General features: G+C 32.4%; 1 long non-coding RNA gene across 2 annotated transcripts in view; it reads left to right on the top strand.

The window, feature by feature from the left end:
• LOC127730461 (uncharacterized) overlaps window positions 1-7119 on the top strand; it is a 40792-nt gene extending 33673 nt beyond the window's left edge. Inside the window, exons 1-3 of one of the 2 annotated variants that reach the window (XR_007995113.1) lie at window positions 467-511; window positions 5237-5431; window positions 7015-7119. This is a non-coding gene — a long non-coding RNA (uncharacterized LOC127730461). Of the gene's footprint in view, window positions 1-466; window positions 512-5236; window positions 5432-7014 lie in introns of those variants that run through there. The other variant, XR_007995114.1, reaches the window with a different exon arrangement.
• The last annotated feature ends 501 nt before the right edge of the window (window positions 7120-7620 follow it).

Genomic DNA, 7620 nt, shown 5'->3' on the forward strand with positions numbered 1-7620 from the left:
TCGTTTTTATTTATATTAGGTACTTTCTACTTTTATGAGTTTTTTCAAGCAAATCAACAGTTTGTCCTCAAAGAAAGGACCTAAATGGAAAGCTTTTGCGGTAAATTTAGCATATTATGCTCATAACACACGTTATAAGCTATCGGGATACTTCAAATCGATGCTTGTTTTTTTAAGAAATGAAATTCCATGAAATTACAAGAGTTTTTAGATAAACAATTATTTCTTCTGCCACAAATGCATGCTTTAGAGTAGTCAATCATATCCTTAACCGTGTCAAACAGAAAAAAAGTTTAGTCATTGTTCTTTCAATAATATGGAAAAGAAAAAGCTATAAAATCAATTGATATTTGGTCGATTTGACAATGCTTATAAGATGTTTAAAGATAAAGATATAATTTCATTGGTTGGTTTTTAAACTGAAACGGTCCTTCAACTATGTCATTAGGATGCAATAAAAAAAGAACGAATTTTTAAAACTCCAATCAAAGTGAAAACAGATTCACCGCAGGTAAGTTTGTAAAATAATAGCAAAATATATTGGAGAAAAGGATAGCACATCTTAACGATAAAGATTTTTAAAGATTAATAACATCTCTTATATTGACAAACTATACATCCAGCAAAAATTATCATTTCGGCTCAGAATCTAAGGCCTCAAAGAACCTTAGATTTTATATTTTTGGTTTTCTATAATAGTGTTTATAAAACGAAAAGGTATAAATACATCTGTAACGCCGTTTCTGTTGCCTTTTTGTTGTCCTGAGCAATATCAAACAATAGTGGACTTACTTTTAAAATACATTAGTATACAAATAAAGAGATGCGGTATGATTTCCGATGATACAACTATTCATACGGATAAGAAGACAAAGATATGAAAAATTACGAATTATTTACATTATCAGAATCATTTGCGAACTTCTTGATATTTTGCTCGACATCAATAACTCTTTGCGAAATTTGTGTTATGATAAAAAAAAAATGAATACTTCTTTCCTTTTCTTTTTTTTTGTGTGTGTGTTACAGCACTGACTTCAGTATATTTTGAATGAAACGCAGAAACGCTTCATTATCAAAATGTGCCCACGGCCAATGCTTTGGCAACCCCGTAGAATATCAGTACTTACCTGTTTGATTTTGCTTCATATTTTGTCATGTCGGGGCCTTTTTAGCTGACTATACGGTATGTTTTTTTCTTATTGTTGGCGACCAATAGTTGCTTACACGTACGTCAGTTTAGACTATGTGGAAAAAAGTAAAATAACAAAAATACCGAACTCCAAGGAAAATTCAAAAAGGAAAGTCCCTTATTGGAAAGTTGTTTCATTATCAATCGTATCTCATCTACTTATTTTTATATTAGTACATAAAACGTCAATTTAAAACACCATGTGGTTGTCTGCCAAACAAAATGAAATGATCTTTTAAAACCTCTATAAGATGCGATAAAAAATGTTGAAAAGATGTTTTTCTTTTCAGAATTCTAAATATAAACTACAAAGTAAAATCACAAAAATACTGAACTCCGAGGAAAATTCAAAAAGGAAAGTCCCCAATCAAATGGCAAAATCAAAAAAACAAACACATCAAACGAATGGATAACAACTGTCATATTCCTGACTTGGTACAGACATTTTCTTATGTAGAAAATGGTGGATTGATCCTGGTTTTATAGCTAGCTAAACCTCTCACTTGTATGACAGTCGCATCAAATTCCATTATATTGACAACGATTAAATTACTCTGAACGGACTGAATGCTGTTATCCTATTTTTAACTCTTTCAAACTCTTGATTGATAATAGGAATGACGAGCTTTGCGATTTATACTATTTTGAATTATTTAATCAAGCACACTTACCAAGTTCCTTGGGAAATTATTGCGATCGACACCCATGTTTCATTGATTATTCAACTCCTCCTACCAATATTTTCTACGAAGGGCTTGATCTGATTAAAAATGTTTTAAAACAGGAGATGGTAACCTGTGAAGAACCCCAAACTCATCGATCTAGTAATGGCAGTCTCAAATAGAATCATAATCTTTATTTTTGTAACTTCAATAATGCAATGTTTCCGCACAATTTTCTTATTGCATTTCTTTGCTTACGCTATATGTATGATGCACCGATTTTTTATTTAAGACTTTTATTATTATGCTTTATATAAAATAAAATACAAATAAATATCCAAAAAGATAAGAATAACTTACAATTTGATGAAGTTTCCGAACAACATCAGTGCTTGAAGTCGGACTATTATGGGTAAACGGGCTAATATAAAGCCTATTGCTGGTAAAGGTCAGAACACTTTAAGCAATGATCTCTGAGAATTAACAGATTGTTTATATGTTGTCGACTTATACTTCATCTCAACGATCCCCTTTTAACTGAAAATCGAAACCTTTGCTTGACATTGTAGTTTTATTTCCACTGAAAAGTTATATTAACTTCCCGTCTTCTTTCATATTCAGTCCAGTAGTCAGCATTTCTGTGTTGACATGAATTATCATTGGTATGGTCATAATTATAAACTAACTGTCTACAAAACTTTGAATTTCTCGAAATACTAAGGATTTTCTACCCCGGGAATAGATAAATAGAAAACTTAACTTGTATTTGGCAAAATCTTTCGGAATTTTGGGTCCAAAATACTCTTCAACTTCGTACTTTATTTGATCTTTTTAACTGTTTTGATTCGAGCTCCACTGATGAGTCTTTGGTAGACGAAACGCACGTCAGGCGTATAAAATGTTCATCTCGGTATCTATGATGAGTTTATTAACAACCACTGGGTCGATGCCACTGCTGGTCGAGGTTTCCTCCCAGAGGTTATCACCAGGCCAGTAGTCAGCACTTCTGTGTTGACATGAATTATCATTGGTATGGTCATAACTATAAATTAACTGTTTACAAAACTTTTATCTTTTCGAAATTCTGGTATCTATGATGAGTTTGTCCACAAATATAACTATACAGAAATGTCTGTCATATTAACAAAGACGGGTAAATTAAACTCACGTTATCAAACATATAATTGTGTTCATTTTAAAAACATTTGTAGATACTAATAAAACTCTTTAAAATCTTTGTAATTACCATAACGAATATTACTTATTTCATTTCGAGCATTTACTACTTCTGTGAGTACATTTTTTATTCAAAAGTAATCCATGTATATTACTTCTAAATCTTTCAATTTAAGTATGGTAAGTGTAAAATTATATAAAATAAATTAGTATTACGTATAAGGTACAAGCTGGCATGATAACGGATAAAGTCAAATGATCAAAGATTCGTTTCATTTACTGCTTTAAATGTATTGTCATTCGTCCTGAAAAGGTTTTTTTTTCTTTTTATTTATTTTTTTTAACCTCAATAAAGTAAAAATAACTTTAATGCGACCTTTAAAAAATGAAAACAAAACTTTATAAATTGCATGCGTCCGAGACGTTTTTCTGGATTCACCCTCATCGGGAACGCTCAAATCAGATTATTTGAAAGCCAACTTTGAAGAATGTATAAGAACCAAAACAGTTGACGAGCTATATGATCAAAGGAGACCTACAATAGCCATATCCATCTAAATTCTAACTTTGCTTGAGGGAGTTGAAACTTGAGTTTCTTATTAATTTTTAAATTTTTGAATTTTGGGACTTATAGTCCACCAGCATCGGTATCAAAGTTTTTTCTTTTGTTGAGATGTTTCAAAAAGTTGTCTCTTTGATAATCATACCGAATCTCCTTATTTATATTAGAGCAGAGGGATGTGTGAAAGTAAGGTCAAATAATTTAAATTAAGAAATATGTCGGAAAACAGTAAAACAAAACAAAACATCTGAATAGTTTGTATTTTTCTACCTCTCTTAGATTTAGTATAAGTTTTGGTTATTATTCTTTGATTTCTCGATCAAGTTTAAGTAATGATAATGCTTGCGTTTTTTATTCCAAAATGTTGTGCGAATACGCACTTACCGAAACATGAGTAAAGTATCAACTGGATAGGTAACAACGTCATTAGGAAAGTTAACAAAAGGGAGAGAAGTCAACATGCAGTAATCGTGGTCGTTATCGAAGCTTGGTGTAAGAACTTCCTTAGATTCTGCTTCACTCACCCGTTGAAGTTGCCCGGTGTAGATAATTCATCTTACTTTCAAAATATTTTGTTCATCAATTATCAAGATACGTTATGCTTTATAACGAACTTTTGACTGCAATCTAAGAATATCAAAAACTCTCACTAATGATCTCTCATGTAAACCTAAGTCAGATAGACAGAATTTTAGATCACTAATGTAAACTTAAGTCAGATAGACAGAATTTTTGAAATAATGATTTGTTATTATGTCTGTATAATATTTCGTTATTAATTATTGTAGTTGATTTTACTATTATATAGCATAACTACAACTTCCCTATAAATTGTGAAAAGATGCACCATTTTCTAGTCCTATTCCGGCCATTTAATGGAATTTAATTAGAGTTATTTACTTTTAGCCTACTTTTAGCGCAGTTTTGTGCCGATTGACTGACACATTTAAAGTTACTATACTTTGTAATGTATAGGATGAAATTGATAGAAATGTTTGTTTGTGTGATAAACTCTTATTTACAAAAATTAAATATTTTGGATCAATGCCGAATTCATAGAAGACTTTTGACATTTGAAGCAAGCAGATAAGAGGAAAGGGAAACTCATTTGTATTTGAACGAAAAAACAAGCTTTAATATGCAAATTAAACATGTAACTGTCACTAACGTAATCATAGCAGAGTTGAGGATTCTATTTTAATGAAGTGAAGTATTGCTTTTAAAAATATAAGTTTTTGTATAACCAATATTCTTAAGTGAGTAAGTCGGAACCCAAGTAGATCTGATGTTATATCACGTAAAGTAGTCTGGTTTTTTTGCGGGTTTTTTTTTGTGTTTAAAAAAATGTTAAAAAATATCTAAGGGAAATTCAAGTTAAAATGACGCTGCTGGATAATAACTATATCATACGACGTGGAAAAACCACCCTACTGTTCCTCTCTTTCATTGTCCGACGTTAGTCTTTAAATCATTTTCTGATCATTTGTTTTAAATTATTCATGCAGTTTCCGAGTCTTCTTTGCTTCTTGACTGAAATAAAATCGTCATTAAAAATTCTTCTCGCAGTTGTTCATTTTCTTGTGCATCTAATTCGCGGCCTATCAATTTGAATTCCAATTAACTTCTGATCTCTTTTTTTAAAAGGTTTGCTAATTTATAGCACCATGTCCGGATCAATACCGAGTCTGTCAGCAGTCAGTAATAATAAAGTCCATTCTGAAGAATTACCTACCGCATGGGGAACAAAGCCTAAACAACCGAAGGATTTTTCGGTGCTTGCATTCATAGTTACAGTATTGTTTAATCACATATGTGGATTCTTTGCATACCACTTCAACGGTAAGATCATGATTGTGTTGATTTTATTTTTCAAGTGTGAAAGAAAAATATATTATAGATTGATACTAATGATCATCCACTTATTTCATATAGAATTTCTCGTTTTTTATATAGATTAGACCGTTGGTTTTCCCGTTTGAATTGTTTTACACTAGTCATTTTTGGGCCCTTTATAGCTTGCTATTCGGTGTTAGCCAAGGCTCTGTGTTGAAGTCCGTACTTTGACCTATAATTGTTTACTTTTTACACATTGTGACTTGGATGGAGAGTTGTCTCATTGACATTCATACCACATCTTCTTATTTCTATTATGTGAGCATAGATGTGGAATTCAACTGTTACTTCTAAAGAATGTGTTCTCTCCTTCGATAAGTAACCATGTTAACATGAAACCAGATTATCTGTCTTTTTTCTGATGTTTTAAGCTCTCTTGACCCTGAGGGTTAGTGCGAGCTTTTGCCATCACTTGGCGTCCGTCGTCTGTCGTCGTCAGTTGTCGTCCGTAAACTTTTACAAAGATCATCTCCTCTGAAACTACTTGATCAAATTTAACAAAAACTAGGACACAATCATTATTTGGTAATCTTGTTGAAAAAATGTGTCCAATGACCCCGCTTGCCAATCAACATGGCCGACATGGCATTTAAATATTAGGCTATGCTTCAGAATAGTAAATGAATTAATCTCTGATATGGGGCAACACTTAGTTTACATCGGAATAACCCTCAGCTGACGACTGTTTGGTATACGACATAGAAAAAGATCATTTTTAAAATAACTATTCGAATTTCTTTTTCATTTTAAGAACGAGTGACCCAACAAATCATTAATTTACGAATGCGAGTAGCATCAGGAAAATTGAACCATTAACGTTAACATTTTTTTTTAAGTGTAAGGTGAAGCAAATAGTGGAAGCTGCATCCATTCGTCCGTAAGCATCTGCATCAAGTGGTTGAATTTAAAGGAAAATTCGGAGGATCAGCAGTACCTGTTCACTTCTTTTTTATTTTTTATTATCCAAAAAATTTCTGGCGTTTGCCATTGCATGTACCAAAAGATTGCAGATCTAATATCAACAACACCTCCTCAACAACAAGGGAGGAGAAAGGGGGGGGGGGTATCGGTGGTCGTGGCCTAAGAAATCGAGCTACTGTAGCACTGAGGTTGTCAGTTCAAATCCCACACGATGCAGGTGCGCTCGACTCCATTCTTAATTTACCAAGGATTGTCAGTTTTCAAAGCGAAGGTCGGTGGTTCTCTCTGGGAACTTCAGCTTCCTAAACCAATAAAAACTGACCGCCACGAAATAGAACAATAGTACTGAAAGTGGCGTTAAACACAAATCAATCAATTCTTATTAACTTGCTTAATCTCGATAAACATAATCAGGGCATAGTGCACCTTATATTTTATTTTTCAATCGGATGGATTTTAGGGTCAATGACTTAAGTAAATATACAAATGGGTAAATATGTGTGCTTAGTTATGTAGTTAATCTAAAAACGTTTAATATTGACAGGTTCTGTTTTTGTCATTACAAATATTTTTAGAAGAAGCAAATGCACTACAAAAATGTTTCATAGTTTCAGCAAAGCACAGTTGGCACCTTCATGATTACAAAAAAGCAAGACGTCATTCCAAATACTCGGTTGCTCTCATCATACTTGGTATAATCATTGGACTGGCTACATATGCTCTAGCATTCTCTCTATATTTTACGCTACATGAAAACACAGCTTGTTCAGATGAACAGTCGTATGGCAATAACTCTGGAATAAGCAACATCAATGATCAAACAAAATGCTGCCAGTATGACCCAAGTACAAATCCTTTTGGCTCAAATCAAGGTTCCCGAGTATTAGATATGGAAATTGAACTATATTGTTCATCATCTGGAAATGGACCGATATATCCGGATCCAAACGGAAAATATAGCAGTTGTTGTTATCAGTTTGGCTGTATGTTTCAAGGGGCCAAATAATTCAACATTTCTCGTGAAAATATGAGTTTGTTAATGGAGAATATTATTAAACGGAGAAATTTATATGAACATGCAAAGATATATAAAAAAAAAACAGAAGTATATTTTTGGAACAGTTATTGATTGGCATTAGAAGAAGTAACTGTAGTGTAATGTATATCCTCACTATAATTCTCTTAAATTAAAGTTAATTCATCAACTAATTATA

The sequence above is a fragment of the Mytilus californianus genome, unplaced genomic scaffold, assembly GCF_021869535.1.
Source record: "Mytilus californianus isolate M0D057914Y unplaced genomic scaffold, xbMytCali1.0.p SCAF_2, whole genome shotgun sequence".
NCBI classification, from domain to species: domain Eukaryota; kingdom Metazoa; phylum Mollusca; class Bivalvia; order Mytilida; family Mytilidae; genus Mytilus; species Mytilus californianus.